Raw genomic sequence first — 26,769 nt, forward strand, 5'->3', positions numbered from 1 at the left:
CAAACAGCTATGAATGAGAAAGTTTACTTCCAAAACGGGTCAAATGTTTGATGACCTGTTTTCGGTGGTTTTAGCACGTATGGAATAAAGTTATAATAAACACAGAGTTTCTCAAGAAGTATCGAGTGCTGGCTTTTCTCTTGCTAAAAAGTAATTTTTGTTGTAATCTATAGACCCCCCAACATCACTGAGGGGTTGGAAAGTCAACTAAAAAATCAGATGGCTGCACGGGCTGCTACAGCAGTGATTATGGGAGATTTTACCTACTGAGATATTAACTGGTCATGGTTCTGTGTCAACTACAAAAGGAAGAAAATTGATCAGCTTGTTGCATGATAATTTTATGTTTCGGGTAGTCCGAAAAGAGGTGATGCTCTGTGGGATCTGGTCATTTCTACATGGTCATCATATTTTCTAGGGGGAGTATTAATAGAACAGTCACTTCTTTAGAAGGATCTGAGTGTGTAGTAGATTACAGTCTAAGTAAAAGCATGCAATGTCAATCACCAACTTCTAAATCTAATAGGAGAATAGACTTAAGGGACAAGAAAGATGTAATACCACCACAAAGCTTTAGTGTGACATCATCTGGAATATTCAGTTCAGTTCTGAGTACTACTTCATAGGAAGTATGTATTACAGTTAGAAAAAGTGCAAAGAAAAGCCACAGAGCTAATAAGGAGCATAAAAGATCTTAGTTATGAGGAAAGATTAAAAGAATAACATTTATCAAGCCTTTAGAAGAGACGTTTAAAAATAAATGTCTAAATATGGACAAACACTGTTTCATGTAAAATTTCATTCAAAATCAAGATGGCACATGTGCCTGTTCTCAACCATACCAAATAACTCTAACTATGGCAATGCCGTTATTTAATTATAGGAAGCTGATGGACAGTTCACTCCATCCACTGTCATGTTGCGAACAAGAGATCTGTGCAGTCTGTATTAATGGCTGCAGTAACCAACAAGTAGCACTTAGACACTGTTTTCGATTCAATTGATTCTCCATGCAGTTACTAGTTGGCAACACTGGGTCATATACTGTATATCAAGCTAAATGCACCAAAACTCTGACAAATTTGTTCAAAAACTGACTTTTTTATTACTTTTACAATATTTATCATGTGCTTTAGACACTTTTTATGGCTTGTCCGTCTAAGAGGCATAGCTGAAAAGGAGCGAGTTGGATTGGGAAAATGGCTTAGATAAATTTGGCACATTTTAAGACTGTATTGTATAAGTTTACACTGTTAGGATTTAAGTGATCATTTTGGACAAAACTCAAAATCTTATTTTACCTACATGCTCTTATACCTCTGATTTTTTTTTTAATTCCTTTTTTATTCATCAACTTATCTAAAAATCAGTTAATTTAATTCAAACTCAATTAAATATATTTAAAATGAAGCACCAGTTTTGACATCTGCTAAATATGGTTGCCCTTGTCTATGACAATTTATGTCAAAGCGATACAGTAAAGCATTCTATTTTTTAACTGATTTCTATATTTTTTTTCTGGTAAATGCAATTGGTAAGTACACATAATGGAGGAAAGACAAATTAAATAAAATATTTCAAGGCAGTTGGAAATGTACAAGTCATTATTTTTAAATAACTAAGTTAAGTAAATCATAATAACCTCTACAATCTAATGAATGCATTGCCACATATTTTTTTCTCCTTGAAGAGCTCTCAACAGGAAATGTGTTTTAAATTGTAATATTCTGGGAAGGAGGTTAACACACTTATCAACAGTGTCCTTTTCTTTCAAAGGACATTTTGTTATTGATCATTTTTAACTCCGTAAGGTCAGCCATCAATGATTTTAGAATAAGGAACCGGAAGTCATATACATGCGACAAATATTAATACAATATTTCAAAAACTAAATCTTTACATTTAATAATATTTAATCCAAACAATAATGTTAAATCAAACTATTAACATAGCTTTTCAATAGCAGAGTTATAATGTATAAGAATAATATATTAAATAAATCTATAAGTCCAAAAGAGTTGAAAGACAATTATTACAAAATATGGTAATTTCATTACTACTTCTCGGTACTGGCCCCCTTTGCTGATGTAGAGGAAATTTGAGAAGGTGATTCTAGACCCTACTTAGAGATATAGTTAGTAGTGTTGAGCGAGCATGCTCGACACTGCTCGGTACTCGCCCGAGCATCTCACTATTCGGGATGTTCGGTGAGCACCGAGCATTTTCGGGTTACTCGGGCGGGAGCTCGGGTCTCCGCCCTGCATGTTTGGCGCTCTTTACAGAGCCAATGAACATGCAGGGATTGCCAGCCAGTCACTGTAATGCCGCAGCCATGTTGGTTGTGGGCATTACAGTGATTGTCTGGCCGCACAGCGTCACCTCGAGTATTTAAAACCGGGCGCCGCCATCTTGGATACAGTCGCTCCGGATCAGACAGTGTAGGGAGAGTGCTGCTGAGCTTGGGAGAGATTTATACTGCAAAATAGGTAGTGTAGGGTCTCTAAAGCCTGCCAAATCAAACAAACAGTTCTTCTGAGGACTAATATCCATCCCAGATATCAGGCAGACAGGCAGGCTGTATAGGAGACGCAGTGGTTATACCAACAAACACTGCATTACAGTCCTGTGTGCTGCTGCTGCTCAAATTGCTAGACTTAGCCCCAGGTCTCAGCGGCCAGGAAAAAAACTTTTTTTTTCATCTAAATCCTCTATTTTTTTTTTTCCTCAATCAGATTGTGCAAATACCCGTCTTATTAACCTTTTGGTATTCCCCCCCCCCCCCCAAAAAAAAAATTGAGTGTGTCTGTGAGTGTTCAGACACAAATATATCTGTTTAAAAGATTCTGGTGTAGGCCAGAGAGCTAGAACTGTGGTTTTCCTCTTCCACGGTTCAAATCTCCTTTTTATTACCCTTTTGCCATTGATAGTGCGAGTGCAAGCTATTTTACTTCAATTACAATGGGCATGGCGCGTGGCAAGGAACGTGGAACTGGACGTTCTTGTGATGCATAGGATGGGGCCGTGGCCAAGGTGAAAATGTGCCACAACCAACAGCCACATCTTCTCGCTCCCAGTTCTTGACCGAATTACTAGGGAAGCACAGAACAACACCACTATTGCAAACTGATCAGTGTGAACCGGTTATTAATTGGATAGCAGATAATACTTCCAGTCACCTGGGCACCACAACCTCCGGTTTGTTTCCACACGGTCAAGTCTTAGTAGCCGTGAGTCTCGACCGCATACTCCTCCTCACCCTGACGCTCCTTCCTCCCACCATGCCGAGTGTCGTCAGACAGCAACTGATCCCACACTTGGACACTCTGAAGAGCTGTTCACTGGTCCATTTCCATATTTGGGCCCCTCGCCTGCTCCGCTTGAAGTGGTGGAAGAGGAGATCCCATGTAGCGATGCCCAAATATTTGAACAGCCACGGCCACAGGAAGTCGACGCTGGCAATTTGTCACAAGAGGTGGACGATGACGAGACACAATTGCAACAAAGTGAGGAGGAGGACCGTGGTGCGGAAGTGGAAGAGGAGGAGGTGGTGGATGATCTAGTAACTGACCCAACGTGGCAGGAGTACACGCAGAGCAAGGCCAGCAGCACATAGGGGGAGGCAGAGTACCCGAACAGGCAGGAAGAAGCAGTGTGGTCACCGCAGACAGAAGGCGGGCAACCGTTCCCCGTAACACCAACACGAGGGACATTGCCAGCACAACCGGTAGGTCTTCCAGAGTCTGGAATTTTTTTAAAGACTCTGCTGATAACCCCAAAAAGGCCATTTGTACCACCTGCCAGGCCAGCATCAGCAGGGGTGACAAAACTACCAGCCTGACCACCTCAAGCATGATCAGGCACATGTCAGCAAAGCACCCGACTTTGTGGGGCAAACCCCAGGGTCCACGACCAGTGTTAGCGGGTGTCAACACTGCTTCTTCCGCTGTTATGCATGTAAGAGAACTCCCTGTTGTGCGTGCAAGGCAATCCCCTGTCTATACTACATGCAAAGATGCCCCCTCCTCTCAGTCTTCACTTGTTATGGCAGTTTCTCAAGAAACAGCATCAACGTCCTCGTCCACGTCCCACCGCAGCGTTCAATTGTCCATATCCCAGACCTTTGAACAAAAGCGCAAATTCGCAGCCAATGGCCCCACAGGCCACAGTCCTAAATTTGCACATTTCCCGACTGCTTGCGTTGGAAATGCTGCCTTTTAGGCTGGTGGAGACGGAATCCTTCTGCAACCTTATGGCAGTGGCCGTACCTCGGTACTCGGTCCACAGTCGACACTATTTTGCCCGCTGTACGATCCCCGCACTACACAAGCACGTGTCCCAAAACATCTGCCGTGCCCTCAACAACGCAGTTACTGGGAGAGTCCACGTGACAATGGACACGTGGACAAGTGCTTGTGGTCAGGGACGGTACATCTCCCTGACGGCACACTGGGTAAACATAGAGGAAGCCGGGACCAGTCGGACCTTGGGACGGAACACATCCTCCCCACACCGAAGATTGCGGGTCCTATGTCAGTCAGAGTTGCCCCCACAGTGTACAGCTCCTGCGCATCATCCTCCTCCTCCTACTCATGTTCAGCCTCCATCTCAGATATCACCACATCAGTTACAAGCTGGAAGCACTGCAGTACTGCCTCCGCCAAGCGGCAACAGGCTGTGCTGAGACTCATAAGCTTAGGTGATAAACCTCACACTGCTTGTGAGTTGTGGACAGCTGTGAAAGAGCAGGCAGATCTGTGGCTGAGACCACTGAACCTACATCCAGGCATGGTCGTGTGTGACAATGGCCGTAACCTGGTGGCGGCTCTGAGGCGAGGCGAGATCACACACGTACCATGCCTGGCTCATGTGCTTAGCCTCATGGTTCAGCGTTTTCTTAAATTGTACCCCGAGTTGCCAGATCTGCTCGTCAAAGTACGCCGCCTGTCAGCTCATTTTCGGTAGTTGACTACAGTTTCCGCCGCCCTTGCTGTGATGCAGCAGCGTTTGCAGCTTCCGTCACACCTACTGGTGTGTGATGTCCCCACACGTTGGAACTCTACCCTCCACATGTTGCAAAGGATTTGTGAGCCGAAGAGAGCAGTTGTGGAGTACCAGCATCAACAATGCCGTCGGTATTCAGTTCAGACTCCACACATAAGACCTCAGGATTGGACCTGGATGTCTGACATATGTACCATCCTGACAAACTTTGAAGAGTCCACCAAGATGGTGAGTGGCGATGACGCCATCATTAGCGTCAGCATCCCACTTGTCTGTCCTTTGCAACGCTATCTGCAGAGAATTAAAGAGATGGCATTGCAGCCAGAGTATGATGAGATGGATCAAGAAGCTGTAGCGGGCGATTACACACAGCCTAGCCTCATCTCATCCCAATTTGCATTGGGGGATAATAAGGGAGAGGAGGAGGAGGAGGAGGAAGAACAGGAGCTGGTATCATGCACTGTAGACGGTTGTACCTGTACAACTGTCATACCGTCGGTTCAGCGTGGGTGGCCTGAGGACAGGGGGGGGGGGAGGAGGAGGAGAGCATGGTCAGTCGTCATCTTGGTGAGGACACGGAAGTCTTGCCCGTTACAAGTCTGGCACGCATGGCTGACTTTATAATACGCTGCTTTAACCGTGACCCTCGCTTTGTCAAAATGTTGGGAGACAGTCATTATGGGTTGGTGACACTTTTAGACCCCCGTTGCAAGGAGAACTTTCACTCTCTTATTCCTGAAGTGGAGAGGTGGAGAAAAATGGGGCAGTACCAGAAGGCCCTTGCTGCAGAACTGTTAAAAAATTCCCATCTGAGCACGCTAGCGGCAGAGGTCACAGTTCGTTGCCCAACCAAGGTGTACAGGCGAGAGAGAAGCAACTCCAATCCAGCAGAGACAGTGGAACACTGTCAACGTTCTGGGAGAGTTTTCTGAGACCCGCCCAGCTTACAGGCACTGAGGCGCGGGGTACTCTCACAAGGAAAGTTTCAAAAGATGGTGAGGGAGTACATTGCCGACCATACCAGCATCCTCCGTGATTCCTCTGTGCCTTTTAATTATTGGGTATCCAAGCTGGACACTTGGAATTAACTCGCTCTGTACACCTTGGAGGTCCTGGCCTGCCCTGCCGCTAGCGTGTTATCGGAGCGTGTTTTTAGTGCCGCTGGGGGAATTATAACTGATAATAATAATAATATCTCGCCTGTCAAGTGACAATGCTGACAAGCTGACCCTTATCAAAATGAACAGGGGCTGGATTGGGCCAGACTTCTCATCACCACCAAATGACAGCAGAGTAACATAAAGTCAAATCCACTGTGTTATTTCGGGAGGTGTATTCCCATGCACCGCTTCACACCCACACATGGGTATATGCTTCCTCATTTTGGCTGTTTTTTGCTCTTCACCTTATCCTCAGCCTCCACCACCACTATACCACCAGGGTGAACGTGGTACGTATTTCCAGCATTGCAAGTTCCTCCATCCTAATTTTTGGCAGCTTTTGCTTGGAAGGCATAGGCAAAGACTATGGGAGACCCACTCCCCAATAATGGGAATAATGTTTTTAATATGCTGTACTGCATGGCTCTTGTAAGGGGCATTGCAAGTTCCTCCATCCTAATTTTTGGCAGCTTTTGCTTGGAAGGCATAGGCAAAGACTATGGGAGACCCACTCCCCAATACTGGGAATAATGTTTTTAATATGCTGTACTGCATGGCTCTTGTAAGGGGCATTAAAATCATCTTGTTAAGCTACTGTGACCTCAACGTCTCTTCCAAGGGTCATTGATATTGTCTTTTTATTCCACTGGGACCTCCACGTCTCTTCCAAGGGGCATTAATATTGTCTTTTTATTCCACTGTGACCTCCACGTCTCTTCCAAGGGGCATTAAAACCGTCTTGTTAAACCACTCTGAACTCCACGTCTCTTCCAAGGGGCATTAAAATCATCTTGTTAAGCTACTGTGACCTCCACTTCTCTTCCAAGGGTCATTGATATTGTCTTTTTATTCCACTTTCACCTCCACCACTCTTCCAAGGGGCATTGATATTGTCTTTTTATTCCACTTCGATCTCCACCACTCTTCCAAGGGGCATTGATATTGTCTTTTTATTCCACTGGGACCTCCACGTCTCTTCCAAGGGGCATTGATATTGTATTTTTATTCCACTGGGACCTCCACATCTCTTCCAAGGGGCATTAAAACAGTCTTGTTAAGCTACTGTGACCTCCACGTCTCTTCCAAGGGGCATTAAAACTGTCTAGTTAAACCACTCTGAACTCCACAGCTCTTCTAAGGGGCATTGAAATTTTGTTTTTAATTACCTCTAACCTCCATGACTCTTCCAACGGGCATTGCATTTCCTCCTAATTTTAGTCAGCTTTTGCTTTTCAATGCATAGGCGAACACTAAGGGAGACCCACTCCCCAATAATGGGTAGAATGTTTTTAGTAAGCTGTAATCCACGTCTGTTTCAAGGGGCATTGCAATTCGTCATAATTTTTGGAAAGCCGTCCATTCACTGCTTAAGCCAACAGTGTACAGGAGACCCAGTTGATATAAATGGATAAAACGGTTTAGTAAAGGCCCTCTGACCTCCATGTCACCTCTAAGGGGCATTGGAGTGCCTCGAAATTTTTGGTAGGCACTGCACTCACTGTATGCCCTATAACTGTGTAGCCAAACCGCTCCTTTTGGAACAGAAACATATCCTACAAGACATGTGTGGTTGACTGGCCTGATATTGATGTGAATGGTCCCTGTTCCTCCTGCTATTTCTCCTTTACCACCACCTCATCCACCATTCATCACCTGAAGCTTTGTTTTAACGGGAGTCATAAAACTGGGATAGTAGCAGGAAAACATTCAGCAATCCTCAGAGGAGGTAGTATATGCGCCAAAACGTTTACCACCTCAGGCCTAGCTGCTACTACATACATGCGCTTGCATTCCAAGGAACAGAAATCTAAGGAGATAGATGGCCTCATGATCATGAATAATTTACTCGTTGCTGTCTACCTTCTGAACTTTGTGTTTAAGCCTGATTGACCCAGAACCCGCAATCCTCTATGTCTGGAGGACGTGTTGCATCCAAGTGTCCAACTGTGTCCCGGCTTCCACAATATTAACCCAGTGTGAAGGCGTCAGTGAGAAGGACCATCCCTGGCCACATTCACTTGTCCACGTGTTTGTGGTTAGGCTGTCCTTCCCACTAAATGCACTGGGGAGGGCACAGGTAATGTTTTGGTATGCGCGCTTGTGTATAAGGCGCACCAGGAAAAATAGGGGTGGCTGGGGACCGTTTAAGGACACCCGGCTGCCCCCAGGCGGCTGGGTACCAAGCATGGACACCCGACCGTCGGGCGGCTGGGGACTGAGTATGGATACCAGGTCGCCAACGCAGCCATGACGTGGTGGCCAGATTCCGCCTCCACGTGCCTAAAAGGCCCAATTTCAAGTGCAAGCAAGCAAGCAGTATGGTATTGCAGCCTGTGGGTGGGTGGCAGGCTGCATACTTGCGCTTGCATTGCAAGGAATCGGGGAGGTACAATTGAACACTGCCCTGGGACAAGTAATTGAACAGGGATTGTTGCAAGTCTGCAATGACAGGTGCAGGGTGGGAGTCATCTTCGCATGTGCCATGAACAGGGGGTTTGCGTACACATACTACAGCGGAATAGGCTGTCCTTCCCACTAAATGCACTGGGGAGTGCACAGGTAATATTTTGGTATGCGCGCTTGTGTATAATGTGCACAGGGACAAATAGGGGTGGCTGGGGACCGAGTATGGACACCCGGCCGCCCCCTGGCGACTGGGGACTGAGTGTGGACACCCGGCCGCCGGGCGGCTGGGGACTGAGTATGGATACCAGGCCGCCGATGCAGCCATGACTTGGTGGCCAGCATCTGCCTCCACAAGCCTAAAAAGCCTCATTTCAAGTACAAGCAAGCTAGCAGTATAGTATGGCAGCCGGGGGTGGGTGGGTGGCAGGCTGCACACTTACGCTTGCATTCCAAGAAAACAAAGCAGATGCTAACTTCTATCATCATCATCATGCTCCTTACCTTGGCACTCTCAACTCCCCTGATGGAGAAGCCAGGGCCCACCGGAGGAGTCTCTGGTTTTCTGGTGGGCTCGTCCAATGCTGCCCTAAAGCAGGCCAGGCTAAGAAAAGTGTGGGGAAGGTTCCTGGGACAAATAGTGGCGGCTGAGGACTGAGTATGGAGACCTCGCCGCCGACGCAGCCATGAGGTAGTGGCCAGCTTCGGCCTCCTCCAAACTAAAAGACCCCATTTCAAGTGCAAGCTAGCAGTATAGTATTGCAGTCTGCCGGTGGGTGGGTGGTTGGCTGCATATTTGCGCTTGCATTGCAAGGAATGGGGGAGGTACAATTGAACACTGCCCTGGGACAAGAACTTGCACGGGGATAGTTGCAAGTCTGCATCTTCTGATGCGGCAAGGATCACTTCTGATGGGCACACTTTTAGGCAGTGACCTGGGTGTCAGAGATGCTTCCAGGGGTCTTCCTCATGCTGTTCCCACGTCTTTTCAGCACTGTATGCATGTGTCACACAGCACATGGACAGATAAGGTTGTAAAAAGTTAAAATGACATTTCCCGGTGAATGCATTTTTCACGGTTGAAAGCAATACAAAAGGGCAAAAACGCATAAAAAATGCTACTTGTGAACATAGCCCAAGGTGTGGAGGAGTATTTTTGTGTTTGGTTATTTATTTTACCTTATACACAAGTCTTTACCCTGGAAAGGAATTTCCTTAACATATTTCACAGGAAAACAGTTTCAATTTCGTTTTTGAACGTTTTATTGTGAGCCCGTAAAAGTGGCTTAATACCTCTGACAACGTTGTTGACAGCAGTGACCTGGGGGTCAGAAATGCTTCCTGGGGCGATCCCCATGCTTTCCCCATGTCATTTGAGCACTGTCACTATCGTTTTGGGCATTTTTTAGGCTTTCTACAGACTGCCGGGGGTGCCGCCGCAAAAATGCTCAGGTCTCCCATAGACTAACATTGGGCTCGTTGCTCGGGTCGAGCACCCGAGTATCACAGTGAGCTCGGCCTGAGCTTCGAGTACCCGAGCATTTTAGTGCTCGCTCAACACTAATAGTTAGTATTGATGGCATGGTAGTTTAATTATTTTTCTGTTGAGAATGTCCAGTCAGAGGGAACATAAAAATACACTGTATTAGCGAAAATTATTGAATTCAATTTTTTCAATTAGGCTACGGCCCCACTATCAATATTTGGTCAGTATTTGGTTAGTATTTTTTCTCAGGAGTGGGAGTCACACCAGGAGTGGGTGATAAATGCAGAATTGGTGACTTGTTTCTATTATACCTTTTCTCTGATTGTTCCTCACCTGATTTTGGCTCCTGAGAAAAAATACCGACCGAATACTGACCAAATACTGATAGTGGGACCGTGGCCTAAGTCTCATTGCCATGGGTGTATAAAATCCAGCAACCAGGTATGCTGTCTGCTTTCACAAACATTTATAAAAGGATGGGTAGTTCTAAAGAGTCCACTGAATTTGAGTGTGGTAGACTGCCACCATCGTAACAGGTCAGTTCATGAAATTTCTTTCCTCCTCAGTATTCCACAATCAACTGTGTGTTTTATTATTGAAAATTGAAAGCATTTGAAGCAATTTCAATTCTGCAGGTTGTTAATTCTTACAGCATTTTTGCAGCATTTTTTCCCTATGCTACTGAATGGGGAAAAACACATCAAAAAGGTGTAAAAAAACACGCTTATGTTATGCTATGTTTTTCCTTCCAACACGTTGGTTTTTGCAGCAGATTTTTCTGTACATACCCTTACCCTTAGTCATTTGGGATCAGGAAGTTAATTCTGCTCAATCAAGCTCACTGTATCATTGATAGTCCATTGGGCTGTGACTGAGACTAGTGGTGTTTATGCTCAAGAATATCCTCAGCTTCCTCCCCATTAATATATTTGCCATAGCCTAAGGAGGCCAGTTATGGCCTGTGTTTGGCAGTATTACCCAAACGGTTGATGCCAGGGTTGGTCGTGGTGCTTCTGCTAGTGGCTCCCATAGTATTAGTTAGCTGTGGTATGCTTTTTTTTATTTACACTACCCTGTCCATTGATATTGCCATTTTTTTCTTATTCCATACCCTTTTGTGCAAGAATATAATTGCTACTTAATAATCTTCTCAACCCAATTATTTTATCATTGTCAAAAATGACTAGGTGGGAGGTACATAAATAAAAAGTAAAGTATGGCAGCATGCTGTAGTATAGATGTCAAATTTGTCAAATTGGATTAGTTAAATAGGTGCCTAAAACTGACATGCACAGTTATGTCTAAATTTTTTTATTTTTTTCAACAAAATTCAACTCCCTTTCCAAAAATGACAAAATAAAAAATGCTAGCTAGGTACATGATCAAAAAGCCTGTATGTGTAACAGTGCATTGTATTGGTGAGTACAGGTGTAAAATTTTACTAGTAAAACAGATGTGCAAAATAATATTATTTGTGACATGAGATAGTCGTAGTTAAATGTCTGATCAATAAGAACATTTATTTTATATTTTTAAAGAACAATTTTTTCCCTTGTTAAGGATTAAATAAATAAAAATCCATTATCACTGCACACCTGGAAGCATCATCCTCTGTAAGTAGATCATTAAATTAACAAGGAGTCAACAGTCTGCAGGTAGACCAAATGTTTTCTCTGTGTACTTAATCAAAGAGGTTCTAATAATTTATGCAGGTGGAGATATTTGCTCTAAAGGGCTCGTGCACATGGTAGTATTTGCGGTCCCAGTGCGATCCGACAAAACATTGGATCGCACTCAGATCACTGTTAGTCTATGGGGCCGAGCACGTGTCCGATTTTACTCCACGGACAGAGGCTGTGTATAGAGGGAATGATAGTTGGAGCAACAAGAAAACTGGTGTTGCAGGCAGAAAATTATCCAATGCATTCCAGGAGCAAAATCATAACCAGTGGATGAGCGGTGGTTGTCCCTGACGCTCACTCTCTAATTTGGAAGACATTAGCTAGGCTTTCCCTAATAAATGGGCCAAAAAATACAAGGAAGAATAACAAAGATGACAAAACCTACATACTACCAACGGCTACATTAAAGGGAATCTGTCACCATGTTTTTACTACTCCATCTGAATGCAGCATAATGTAGGGGCAGTGACCCTTATGCCAGAAATGTATCACTTACTGGGCTGCATGCTGCAGTTTTGATTAGAGCCTTTTATCTGCTGTAGAGCTAGCAGTTCTCTGAATGCTGAGCTCTGTATAACCCCGCCCACATCACTGATTGGTAGCTTCTGTGTACACTGTGCATAGGCAAACGCTGCAAATCAGTGGTGGTGGCGGGGTTATACAGAGCTCATGAATATGCAGGACTACCTGGCAGCAGGTTTACTAGTCCTCTAGTGATAATCTCCTGCTAATAAAACAGTGATTTTATCAAATCTGCAGCAAACAGCCCAGTAAGTGATACATCATGAAATTCGAATTTATGTCTCTACTTTTTTCTGCTCTCAGATTAGGAGGCAAAAACCAGGCTACAGATTCCATTTAATCCCTTTGGTACCGAACAATTGTTCTTTCTGTGATATTGCTTTTTCATTCCCTTCTTTCAAAAAGCATATTTTTTTTAATCTTTCCATTGATATAGCTGTATGAGGGCTTGGTTTTAGAGGACAAGTTATAGTTTTCAATCACACTCTAAATTTTACTGTATTTTGTACTGAAAAATGGGAAAAGAATTGAAGGTGGAATAAAACTTCAATTGTGTGAGGGTTTATTTTTTGTGTGTCGAGCTGACATTTTTGTATGATTTTGGGGTTCATGCAACATATTGATCATTTATTATTGCAATTTTGGGGAGCAAATGCGATGACTAAAAATTAAAATCTGGGGCTTTGAATTATTTTTCGTATGTTTTAATGTTTTAATTACTTTTATATTTTGATAGACTGGGTCTTTATGTACATGGTGGAAGCAATTATGTTTATTATTATTGCTATTCTTTTTTACACTTCTTTACTTTATAATTGGGAAAGGTTTTTTTTTTTAATATATATATATATAAATGTATTTATATTTTATTTTTTTAATTAATTATTATTTTTTTTAATTTATTAATTAGTTTTTTTTCAAACATCTAAGCATAGTTTTTACTTTATTTTTTAGTCCCCCTTACTCTGCCATAGTTTGATAACTTTTATAATATACAGTACTTCAATACCTTTGGCTGAGCTTCAGAGCAGTAACATGATGGTGACAATGACCATGTCTGCTATGGTAACCAATTGGACCCCCGTGATTATGTCCGGGTGGGGTGCAATGGAAGCTGGTTAGTACTTGAACTGCAGGCAAATTAGCTCTCCCTCAGAAGAAAACTTTGTCGACAGCCTCCCTTGCCCCCTTCTTAGTGTAATAATATAATATTTCAGTTCAGTGCTCCTGAACAATTACCAACAACTAAGTATGTAAGGGAAGATTAATTATTCTAAATAGTGGAGAATTTTTTTTAGCAAGATAGATTGCAAAATTCATTATTTTTTTCAGAAAATTATTGATTTATGGGAAAAAGGAAATAAATAATAGGTATAGTTTAATATATAATATTGTCAGATTTTTTTTCAAACAGCATGATTAGTTTTTCCAGACAACTGAAATGACAATAAATATAAAGAGAACTCTTTACTACATTGGGTTGATATAAAGTACTACAACACTGATACCAATGGATTGGAACAGCAACTTGAAAAATTGGTGTTTCACTGTCATTTTTCCAAGCTTGAAGTGATACTTAAAAATTTGCGGACAACTGGAAAATTATGAAGGGTTTACAAACTTTCAAACACCACAGTAATTATAGATAGCTTTTTGTTTCAAGGAATATTCTGACATACCAAAAGTATTCAGACCCCTTTTCACTCTTTGTTTCATTGCAGCCATTTCGTAAAATTCTAAAAAGTTCATTTTTTTTCCATTAAAGTACACTCTGCACCCCATCTTGACTGAAAAAAACAGAAATGTAGAAATTTTTGCAAATTTACTAAAAAAGAAAAACTGAAATATCACATGGTCATAAGTATTCAGACCCTTTGCTCAGACATTCATATTTAAGTTAAATGCTCTCCCTTTCCTTGTGATCCTCCTTGAGATAGTTCTACTCCTTCATTGGAGTCCAGCGGTGTTTAATTAAACTGATAGGACTTGATTTGGAAAGGCACACACATGTTTATATAAGACCTCCCAGCTCACAGTTCATATCAGACCAAATGAGAATCATGAGCTCAAAGGAACTGCCCAAGGAGCTCAGAGACAGAATTGTGGCAAGGCACAGATCTGGCAAAGGTTTCAAAGGAATTTCTGCATTACTCAAGGCTCCTAAGAGCACAGTGGCCTCCATAATCCTTAAATGGAAAAAGTTTGGGACCACCAAAAGTTTTCCTAGACCTGGCGGTCCAGTCAAACTGAGCAATCGTGGGAGAAGAGCCTTGGGGAGAGAGGTAAAGAAGATCCCCAAGATCACTGTGGCTGAGCTCCAGAGATGCAGTAGGGAGATGGGAGAATGTTCCACAAAATCAACTATCACTGCAGCCCTCCACCAGTCAGGCCTTTATGGCAGAGTGGCCAGACGGAAGTCTCTCCTCAGTGCAAGACATATGAAAGCCAGCATAGAGTTTGCTCAAAAACACATGAAGGACTCCCAGACTATGAGAAATAAAATTGTTTGGTCTGATGAGACGAAGATAGAACTTTTTGGTGATAATTCTAAGCGGTATGTGTGGAGAAAACCAGGCACTGCTCATCACCTTCTCAATACAATCCCAACAGTGAAACATGGTGGTGGCAGCATCATGCTATAGGGGTATTTTTCAGCTGCAGTGACAGGATGACTGGTTGCAATTGAAAGAAACATGAATGCGGCCAAGTACAGTGATATCCTGGATGAAAACCTCTTCCAGAGTGCACTGGACCTCAGACTTGGCCAAAGGTTCACCTTCCAACAAGACAATAACCCTAAGCACACAGCTAAAATAACAAAGGAGTGGCTTCAGAACAACTCTGTGAGCATTCTTGACTGGCCCAGCCAGAGTCCTAACCTAAACCCAATTGAACATGTCTGGAGAGACCTGAAACTGGCTGTCCACCAACGTTCACCATCCAACCTGCCGCAACTGGAGAGGATCTGCAAGGAAGAATGGCAGAGGATCCCCAAATCCAGGTGTGAAAAACTTGTAGCATCATTCCCAAGAAGACTGATGGCTCAAAAGGGTGCTTCTACTTAATACTGAGCAAAGGGTCTGAATACTTATGACCATATGATATTTCAGTTTTTCTTTTTTAATAAATTTGCAAAAAGTTCTACATTTCTGTTTTTTTGCAGTCAAGATGGGGTGCAGAGTGTACTTTAATAAGAAAAAAAATGAACTTTGTAGAATTTACCAAATGGCTGCAATGAAACAAAGAGTGAAAAATTTAAAAGGGTCTGAATTACTTTCCGTACCCACTGTACATTTATGTTTTAATATGAAGAGGTTTATGAACTGTAGATATTAAACTTAACTAAAAGTGTATGGTAGATTTAGCACTAAGCAAAAGAAGGCTATAATGGTAGTGGAAAAAATCTTGACAGTATAAGATGACTTACTAGATTTTAACAGCTGTCGAGTAAGCAAACACATAAAAATGACACAGGCTAAGTAATGTCATTGTTTAAGAACATATAATGAGAGACAGATTGGTAATCAAATTGGCAGTTTAGATGTGGCATAGAGTCTAGGAAATAGTGGCATAAAAATTAGCAGATTAAAATTAGTTACGCATTGATAATTCAAAGAAAAGCATTGTTAAGGGGTTGTCCACTACTTTAAAAAACTTAACCGGGAACCTGTCATGTGAAAAAAATGATATTAACCAGCAAATATGGGGTTCTGACACCATGCAGCCGCCGCACTGAGAGTCCCGCTGCAGGGAGGAAATGAACTTTATTCCCCCTGACAGACTCACCGTTTTCATCAATGGGGTGGCGCCGGTGTGGCTGTAGTCACCAATCTGTGCATAGAGAGCTGTGTCTGTAATAACATTCCAGGACTGACACCTGGTACATGATTATAGCAAGGCTGACAAGGAAAATAAAGTTAATTTCCTCTTAGCGGAGGGGCCACCAAGGCTGTGGCCACACGGTGTCAGAACGCTATTAACATGCAGCCCCTTATCTGCTGGTTAGTAGCATTTTTTTTACATTGGAGTTTCCCTTTAATAGGGTAGGGATCATTAGAAAATAAAACAAATACTAATACTTACCATTGGAATCCGGCTACTTCAGCATTGCTGCTTTAGTTTGATCCTATGATGAGAATAAAAAGGGAGTGTATTCCATAATGTAGAAATCCCTAATAGGCTATGGTAAGACGGCAGTAGATTCTCTCATCTAAGAGAATTGGAACGAATATGCTAATGACACTCTGATCTAACCCTGATCAGCGTTTGATCTGAGTGTTAGCATAGTGTGATCCAATTCTCTCATATGAGAGAATCGGAGCACCCTGTGCGGAGAAGAAAATTTCTCCATCTTCTCCATTCTGTGAGTTCACTGAAATCAAACTGCACTTGGATGTCATCTGAGGGCAGTCTAATATTTTCCACTCACTTATAGACTAGAATGGACGAGTCTCATCCGAAAAGGCATCAAATCGCAGCATGCATTTATTTTTTTCGAATGCCGAATCGGTAGGAGAAAAAAAACATTGATCAGCACTGCCCTATAGAATAACATTGGTCTGAGCGCTATCCAATAAAAAATCATATAGCACTCGTCCAATTAATATGGTCATGTGAGCGAGCCCATAAAGTGGAGATGGTGAGGGCTGACTGAATGGGCATATGGCAGTATACTCACCTTGGAGAGATGTGCAAATACCAGGCATAACCCGGTTTCAAAGCCAGAGATGAAAGGAATCAGCTGCAGCTTTCCACAGCTGATGGTCTGGTGCAGGAACCTCCATGTATCAGATAAATAGTAGAAGAATTTAATTAAAAAAATGGGGAGATAAAAGCGCTGCTGAATGTGACAGGCAGGTAATATCTTCATATGAATTTATTAAAATAATAAATGCTACAGATTTCAACATCGGACTGTTTTCTTCATCAGGCCAGGCATGTATCAGACGTGGCCTGAGGAAGGCATCTGTTTGATGTTGGAACGTGTAGCCCTTATTATTTTAATAAATTCATAAGGAGATATTATCTGCCTATCTGTCACATTCAGCAGCGCTTACAGTATATCCCACCATTTTTTAAAATGTAATTGTCGTCCACTCCCTTTTTACTCTCTTCATAGGATCATACTAAAGCTGCAGTGCTGAAGTCGCAGGAATCCAATGGTGAACAGTGCTCTTGTCACTCCCTTTTATGAATTTATTTTTAATTAACGTATCTGCTCCTATATGAGCACATTCCAGCTACCAGTCATCTGACTACTGAGGCTGCCTGTTGGCTACGGGGTCAGATAACTGGTGGTTAGGACGTTTTCACTTCTGGTGCCATCAGAGATCACTGGAGCAATGGGTGATTCCAGTGGTATTTTCCTTTTTCTTTCTTTTATAATGATACCTGACTTTCTGTTCCTAAAGTTTTACTTCCGTTTACTCTACCACTGCTTAAAACCTAGAATTGCACAATAAAATGAATAATTATAATTAACAAGAAATCTCAATATCACCTGCTAATCATCTATTGGACAATTACATTCAAACAGACCCTCATGACATATTATGGTACTTAACTCTGTTTTTGCATGCATTTTGTTTCAGCCCAAATGGGTTGTCCAGTCTTAAGCTACAAGTCTACAGTTACTCTATATGACTGCAGACTTGTAAATCCTCACATCGCATGTACCACGCGCTGTGGTGATTCTCTGGTGCTGGTGCCAGGAGCGGCGAGCGTGTGACCACAATTATAGGATTTGCATACACGCATTCATGTGCCGACTAGATGGGCGCAACATCGCTCAATACACTAGCAATACCTATACTCACTCCATGCACTTCTACCTGTGACTGAAAGCAAGCAGCCACAAGGAGGAAGTCAATTCATTTTCTTCCTGTAAGACTGCTCCATAAAGCAGACAGGCACAATTTTAATACTATTTATTTGCAGATTAACCCAATATCTGAAAGTAAAAAGCATTCTGGACAAGAAAGGTTCCCTTTAAATTTAAACTGCCTTGTTAATATCTACGGTAAACAACAAAATATATAATCCATTATTCAGAATTACACAATTTTCATTGTAGCTTAAGAAAAAAAAGTTTAATTTTTTTTTATTTTAACCCCTTAACAACATTTGACGTACTAATATGCGTCTGTGCCCTGGGACTTAAGAGCCAGACCCGTATTAGTACGTCATGGTGATCGCGCGCGCACACAGGCTGTGCGGGCGCGATCGCCGCCGGGTGTCAGCTGATTGTCACAGCTGACACCCGGTACTATGTGCAGGGAGCTGTCACGCACCGCTCCCAGCACATTAACCCCCGCGATGCTGCGATCGAAGTCGATAGCAGCATTGCGGAGGCAAGGGGAGGTGATCGCAGATACTCACCTCCTCTTCCGGCTTCCGGCGCTGTCTGCCGTGGCTTTCAGGATGTTGCCATGATGACCCGATGTCGTCATGACAACATCCGGGTCACCAGACAGCAGGAAGATTTTTTGGACATGCGCAGTGCATCTCCAAACAATCTTCTCCCTGTCCAGCGCTGACAGCCTGCATGACACAGGGATGGTGCTGCATTCCTGTGCCATGCAGGCGATCAGAGAAAAAAAAGTAAAAGTCCCATAGTGGGACAAAGTAATAAAGTATAAGAACTATCAGAAAGTGAAAAAAAAAATAAAAAAAAAATTGTAAAAATATAAAAAAAAAATAAAAAAAATAATCCACCATAAATAAAAATATAATGTAACCATCAATAAATATTGTTATAAAAAAAAAAAAAAAAAACAATAAAAGTACACATATTTGTTATCGCCGCGTCCGGAACAACCTGACCTATAAATCTGTCCCACTAGTTAACCCTTTCAGTGAACACAGTAAAAAAAAAAACGAAGCAAAAAACAATGCTTTATCACCATACCACCAAACAAAAAATGGAATAACACGCGATCAAAAAGACAAATATAAATAAAAATGGTACCGCTGAAAACGTCATCTCGTCCCGCAAAAAACAAGCTGCCAAACAGCTCCATCAGCCGAAAAATGAAAAAGTTATAGCTCTCAGAATAAAGCTATGCTAAAAAATAATTTTTTCTATAAAATTGCTTTTATTATGTAAAAGTGCAAAACATAGAAATACAATATAAATGTGGTACCACTGTAAACATACTGACCCGAAGAATAAAGCTGCCTTATCAATTTTACCACACGCGGAACAGCATAAAAAAAAAACAAAAAAAACAATTCCTGAATTGTTGGTTTTTGTTTATTCTGCCTCCCAAAAATCGGAATAGAAAGCGATCAAAAAATGTCACGTGCATGAAAATGGCACCAATAACAACGTCAACTCATCCCGCAAAAAAAAAGCCGTCAAATGACTGTCTGCCAAAATCTGGAAAAATTATAGCTTTCAAAATATGGCGATGCAAAAACTAGATTTTACAAAAAATGCATCTTTTAGTGTGTGACAGCTGTCAGTCATAAAAACCCCATATGATTCTGGTATCGCTGTAGTCTCACCGACCCGAAGAATAAGGTCGTCTAATCACTTATACCGCATGAGGAACGGCGTAAAAAATAAACTCTCAGGTTAGGATTGTGCTAGGGTTAGGGTTGTGCTAGGGTTAGGGTTGTGCTACGGTTAGTGTTGTGTTAGGGTTGGGGTTGGGATTTTTTTCAAAAGTAAGAAAAAAAGATGACGATATGGCGACTAGTGTTGAGCGCAAGTGCTCGCTACTTGAGTTTGCATCAGGTGTTCTGGTATGCATTGAGTATCGTGGGTATTTGAGTGACATGCTCGAGTCTCTGCCCCATATGCTTCACGGCCCAAAAAACTTTGCGGGGATTGCCTGCCATGCACGAGCGATCCCCGCATGTTTTTTTTTGGGTGTCTAATAACCGTGAAACATCCGGGCGGGGACTCGAGCATGTCACTCGAGCACACGCAGTGCATGGTGCATACCTGAGTACCTGATGCAAACTCAAGTAGCGAGCACTTGCGCTCAAGACTAATGACAACTTATTCAATATGATGACCTAATGTTATCAAATTCTGTGTCGTACCTCTGGGTTCAAAATGTTCACTATACACCTTAATAAAATCCTTGAGGGGTATAGTTTCCAAAATGGGGTCACTTATGGGGGAGCTCCACTGTTTAGGCACATCAGGGGCTCTCCAAACGCGACATGGTGTCCGCTAACAAATTGAATGGAAAATAGGCTCAAATTGTTAGCGGACGCCATGTTGCATTTGGAGATCCCCTGCGTGCCTAAACTTTGGAGCTCCACCACAAGTGACCCCATTTTGGAAACTAGACCACCCAAGGCACCTTTCTAGATTCATAGTGAGCACTTGGAACCCTTAGGTGCTTCACAAATTGATTCGTAAAAATGGAAAAGTATTTTTTTTCCACTTTTTCATTTTTACGAATCAATTTGTGAAGCACCTGGGGGTTCCAACTGCTCACTATGCATCTAGATAGGTGCCTTGGGGGGTCTAGTTTCCAAAATGGGGTCACTTGTGGGGGAGATCCAATGTTTGGGCACACAGGGACTCTCCAAATGCAACATGGTGTCCGCTAACAAATTGTCGGCTCAAATTGTTAGTGGACACCATGTTGCATTTGGAGAGCCCCTGTGTGCCCAAACATTCGAGCTCCCCCACAAGTGACACCATTTTGGAAAATAGACCCCCCAAGGCACCTATCTAGATGCATAGTGAGCATTTGGAACCCCCAGGTGCTTCGCAAATTGTTTCACGAAAATTAAAAAGTGTTTTTTTTTTCACTTTTTCATTTTTATGAATCAATTTGTGAAGCACCTGGGGGTTCCAAGTGCTCACTATTCATCTAGATAGGTGCCTTGGGGGGTCTAGTTTCCAAAATGGTGTCACTTGTGGGGGAGCTCCAATGTTTGGGCACACAGGGGCTCTCCAAAGGCAACATGGTGTCCGCTAACAATTTGAGCCGATTTTCCATTCAATTTGTTAGCGGACACCATGTTGCATTTGGAGAGTCCCTGTGTGCCCAAACATTGGAGTTCCCCCACAAGTGACACCATTTTGGAAACTAGACCCCCCAAGGCACCTATCTAGATGCATAGTGAGCACTTGGAACCCCTAGGTGCTTCACAAATTGATTCGCAAAAATGAAAAAGTGAAAAAAACATCACTTTTTCATTATTACAAATCAATTTGTGAAGGGCACACAGGGGCTCTCCAAACGCAACATGGCGTCCGCTAATTATTCAAGCAAATTTTACAATCAAAAAGTCAAATGGCGCTCCTTCCCTTCCGAGCCCTGCCGTGCGCCCAAACAGTGTTTTTTTCCCCACATATGGGGTGTCTGCGTGCCCAGGGGAAATTGCACAACAAATTTTGGGGTCCATTTTTTCTTGTAACCCCTGTGAAAATAAAAAAAATTGGGTCTAAAGTAAAATTTTTGTGAAAAAAGTTAAATGTTCATTTTTTTCTTCCACATTCCAAAAATTCCTGTGAAGCACCTGAAGGGTTAATAAACTTATTGAATGTGGTTTTGAGCACCTTGAGGAGTGCAGTTTTTAGAATTGTGTCACTTTTGGGTATTTTCTGTCATAAAGACCTCTCAAAGTGACTTCAAATGTGATGTGGTCCCTAAAAAAATGTTTTTGTAAATTTTGTTGGAAAAATGAGAAATCGCTGGTCAACTTTTAACCCTTATAGCTCCCTAACAAAAAAAAATGTGGTTCCAAAATTGTGCTGATGTAAAGTAGACATGTGGTAAATGTTATCTATTAGCTCTTTTTTGTGACATATCTCTCTGATTTAAGGGCATAAAAATTCAAATTTTGAAAATTGCAAAATTTTCAAAATTTTCGCCAAATTTCCATTTTTTTCACAAATAAACGCAAGTGATATCGAAGAAATTTTACCACAATCATGAAGTACAATATGTCACGAAAAAACATTCTCAGAATCAGGGGGATCCGTTGAAGTGTTCCAGAGTAATTACCTCACAAATTGACAGTGGTCAGAATTGTAAAAATTGGCCTGGTCATTAACGTGCAAACCACCCTTGGGGGTTAAGGGGTTAAATAGCATTAAAAAGTAATGTTATTAGGATTATGAGAAGCATACGGGAATAGATGTAAATCTAATAGGAAACCAATGTCAAAACTTATCCCATTGTTTTCTATTGGTAACAGATTTACACAAAAATGTTCAGTCTCTGTGAGTGATCAGTTTGACACTGGATACATACAGTAAATATTTCACTGCTCAAAAAAATAAAGGGAACACTTAAACAACAGAATATAACTCCAAGTAAATCAAACTTCTGTGAAATCAAACTGTCTACTTAGGAAGCAACACTGATTGACAATCAATTTCACATGCTGTTGTGCAAATGGAATAGACAATAGATGGAAATTATTGGCAATTATCAAGACGCACTCAAAAAAGGAGTGGTTCTGCAGGTGGGTACCACAGACCACATCTCAGTACCAATGCTTTCTGGCTGATGTTTTGGTCACTTTTGAATGTTGGTTGTGCTTTCACACTCTTGGTAGCATGAGACGGACCCTACAATCCACAGAAGTTGCTCAGGTAGTCCAGCTCATCCAGGATGGCACCTCTGTGTGAGCTGTGGCAAGAAGGTTTGCTGTGTCTGTCTGCGTAGTGTCCAGAGGCTAGAGGCGCTACCAGGAGACAGGCCAGTACACCAGGAGACGTGGAGGGGGCCGTAGGAGGGCAACAACCCAGCAGCTGAACCCCTACCTCCGCCTTTGTGCAAGGAGGAACAGAAGGAGCACTGTCAGAGCCCTGCAAAATGACCTCCAGCAGACCACAAATGTACATGTGTCTGCACAAATGGTTAGAAACCGACTCCATGAGGGTGGTATGAGGGCCCAACGTCCACAGATGGGGGTTGTGATCACAGCCCAACATCGTGCAGGACGCTTTGCATTTGCCACAGAACACCAGGATTGGCAAAGTCGTCACTGGTACCCTATGCTCTTCACAGATGAAAGCAGGTTCACACTGAGCACATGTGACAGATGTGACAGAGTCTGAAGACGCCATGGAGAGCGATCTGATGCCTGCAACATCCTTCATCATGACCGGTTTGGCAGAGGGTCAGTAATGGTGTGGGGTGGCACTTCTTTGGAGGGCCGCACAGCTCTCCATGTGCTCGCCAGAGGTAGCCTGACTGCCATTAGGTACCGAGATGAGATCCTCATACCCCTTGTGACACCATATGCTTGTGCGGTTGGCCCTGGGTTCCTCCTAATGCAGGACAATGCCAGACCTCATGTGGCCGGAGTGTGTCAGCAGTTCCTGCAAGATGAAGGCATTGAAGCTATGGTCTGGCCCGCCTGTTCTCCAGACCTGAATACGATTGAGCACATCTGGGACATCATGTCTCGCTCCATCCACCAACGTCACGTTGCACCACAGACTGTCCAAGAGTTGGCGGATGCTTTAGTCCAGGCCTGGGAGGAGATCCCTCAGGAGACCATCCACAATCTCATCAGGAGCATGCCCAGGATTTGTAGGGAGGTCATACAGGCACGTGGGGGCCACACACAATACTGAGCCTCATTTTGACTTGTTTTAAGGACATTACATCAAAGTTGGATCAGTCTGTAGTGTGTTTTTCCACTTTAATTTTGGGGGTGACTCCAAATCCAGGCCTCCATTGGTTAATAAATTTGATTTCCATTGATGATTTTTGTGTGATTTTGTTGTCAGCGCATTCAACTTTGTACAGAACAAAGTATTCAGTGAGACTATTTCATTCATTCAGATCTAAGATGTGTTATTTCAATGTTCCCTTTATTTTTTTGAGCAGTGTATATGCAATGTATCTTTGGCTAGATCGAATTTGTTTGTGCCTTGCTATTCTTTGCTACTATTCAACATTCAAGCACATGAATACTATTTAATAAAATTCCCATGTTTTAAAAACGGATTTTTTTTCTTTATCATCTGTTGCCTTACATTTTATCCTTGATGAAGAGGTCAGCTTAAGTCACTCTGCAGTGTCTTCAGTTTTGTCACTTTTATATGTGATGGCTGGAAGATTGGGGCATACATAGGGGTATAGGAATAATGAGGCTCATGGGGGTAAAGTTGTGGCATTGCAGAAAAAGTCTTTGTCTAATGCAAAGTTTCATGTAACCTCTTAATATCTGCTTTGACTGCAAGATACAAGAGATTATTTGAAGAGAAAGTAGAATCATGGGAAAAAAAAAAATTTCTGATTATAATATAGATGTTAAAATGTGGCCATATTACTGCCACATAATCTAAAAGTAGCCAAAGTAAATCTCAAAGACAACACTCTCTTTCATCAACAAATCATTTGTGTTGGAATAAGTGTCTAATGACCTTAAAATGCTAAAATATCCAAAATATTTCTATTCTAATTACTTTAACCACTTCATGTCGTAATTTTTTTGCTGTCATTTTATGAGAATTTGAAACTGTGATTGCTGCTTTCTCCAATTGCCTAAATTCTGTGGTTACTATTGATTGTGGCATCTTAGGAGTTAAAATGCCACCTCTGATTATCGAAATTTCTGGCCACTTTAAGCCACGTATAATATAAAGTGGGCTCAGCTCCTGATCCTACCTTATACTATTCATTCTGAATTCTTTTTTCTGTACTTGTTAGGCGGATCTTGGAAAGTAGTTAATACATAGACTGATGCATTATGTCCTAGTAAGCAAATTATTTTCTCAAAAAGTCAGAACAAAAATCAAATAAAAGATGGTAGGTTAACAGAAAGTGATAAAAAATGACAAATGACAACTCATGATTTTAACAACAAACGTGATCTTACCACATTTAGCAAAGAAAATACAATGGAAGAATTATTCTTTTAAGATAAATTACCGGTAGTTTCAAATACTATGTTTTTTAAATGTCACCATCTGGATTCTTGATGTCAAATATGGTATGAATGTAATGTCTGTCTGACTATCATTTTGCTTGGTGCAAATAACATTACATATTAAGTGTATTAAACTGTATATTATTTTAAAGCTTTTCTTCTATCAAGTGTATACCACATTTTGAGGCTGCAATGACAGCCAGGACAGGAGTGACTTTGGACAGACAGTTGTGCTTGAGGCAGTACTGGGCCTCAGGCATACCTGCAAGCACTTTGCCCAGAACATTAAAAAATATATATATATGTTTAAGACTTTATTGTGAACTGTTAGAACTTGCCCTGTAATATCTTCCAGCAGCAGTGCAGACTTTACAGACATTGTGCTTTCAAATTGAAGGTTAATACAAATAATATTGTCCCTACGTTGTATTTGGGCCTTCTTTGCTCTCAACTGGCAAAACGAGAAGTATTTAACACAAAGTTTACCCATAATATTTACATCATTTTATCAGCACAGAGAAAAAAGAAATTGAGACAAAGGCAACCATTGTTACTTCTTTCTTAAATACATCTAATATTACTCTACAGTAGGTTAACCATTCCCTCTTTTTGAGGATTAGAATACGTAGGTGACATTCTGATCTTAGAGTTATTTGTCACCTGTTTATATTTTTGTCATAATCTGAAAAAGTTGAAAACCAGTCTTGTTTGGGACAATGTGAAATATTGTTAAATTCATCTGATGTTCCATCAAAACAAGCCGCATGTTACATTTCTATTCGGACCTGCTCAAAAGTTTACTTTTATCACTAGGTACCTCCATATTTGCTCGCCATTGATGCTGGTGAAGGAGAAGATGCTGTCACCAATATTTCCTGGCAGGCACTCTTCAGCAAGGAAAAGTAATGTGGCTGGGACTTCTGGTGCCGCCCAGTCAAAAACAATTCTGTTTCTAATGTGATACAGTAGGCCAGATCTCAGTTTGAAATTGTTTGGAGCATATATTTTATTTAATACAGGCCTCAACAACTGTTAAAAATATAATTTTTTGTTGCTAATCTGAGCAACATGAGTGGGAAAAAGTGAGGTTGTGGTGGAAGGGTGAATAGACTTGGTGTTCAAGGTATACGTGGGGTAGGTGGTAATGTTACTGAAAGCACTAGTGAACCACCCACTGTCAACCACAACTGACAACTTCTGCTACTGGACGGGCTACTCCACTCCCTTTCTTTGGAAGCTGCACAGCAGTACGCCTTGTAGATGAGGGCCAGAAAGAGCAGGTGCTCCAGTGGATGGCAAGAGCAATATCAAATGGCCTCTCCTCTCACATCACACACAGTACAGTCCTCAGAGTTGACACCCCAATTACCCTTGTTTCCCCACATTGCAACTCTCCAACCTCCTAACTTACTGTAGGGAGCCACATATGGGTGAGTCTGCACAGCTGTTCACACATTCTATGCCGTGAGCATCAGAAGTCTGCTCCAAAGATTCACAGACTCAAGAAGAGGAAAGCATCTGCACCAATACCCAAAATTTGTTTAGGTTGGAACCGGGGCAGGACGAAGTAGGGTCCGATCTGCATCCTAACCCTCATCACGAGATGTTAACCCCGGGCAAGATGTGATTCCGATGAGACTCAGATACTTGAGGCTCA

The 26,769-nt window shown here is 42.1% G+C and overlaps 1 protein-coding gene across 1 annotated transcript in view; it reads left to right on the forward strand.

Moving 5' to 3' along the window:
- LOC141165727 (dynein axonemal heavy chain 3-like) overlaps positions 1 to 26,769 on the forward strand; it is a 2,796,342-nt gene that overhangs the window by 1,762,389 nt on the left and 1,007,184 nt on the right. The window lies entirely within an intron of this gene.

The sequence above is a fragment of the Phyllobates terribilis genome, unplaced genomic scaffold (genome assembly GCF_046119375.1).
Source record: "Phyllobates terribilis strain yellow unplaced genomic scaffold, ASM4611937v1 Scaffold_11__3_contigs__length_659146591, whole genome shotgun sequence".
Lineage (NCBI taxonomy): Eukaryota > Metazoa > Chordata > Amphibia > Anura > Dendrobatidae > Phyllobates > Phyllobates terribilis.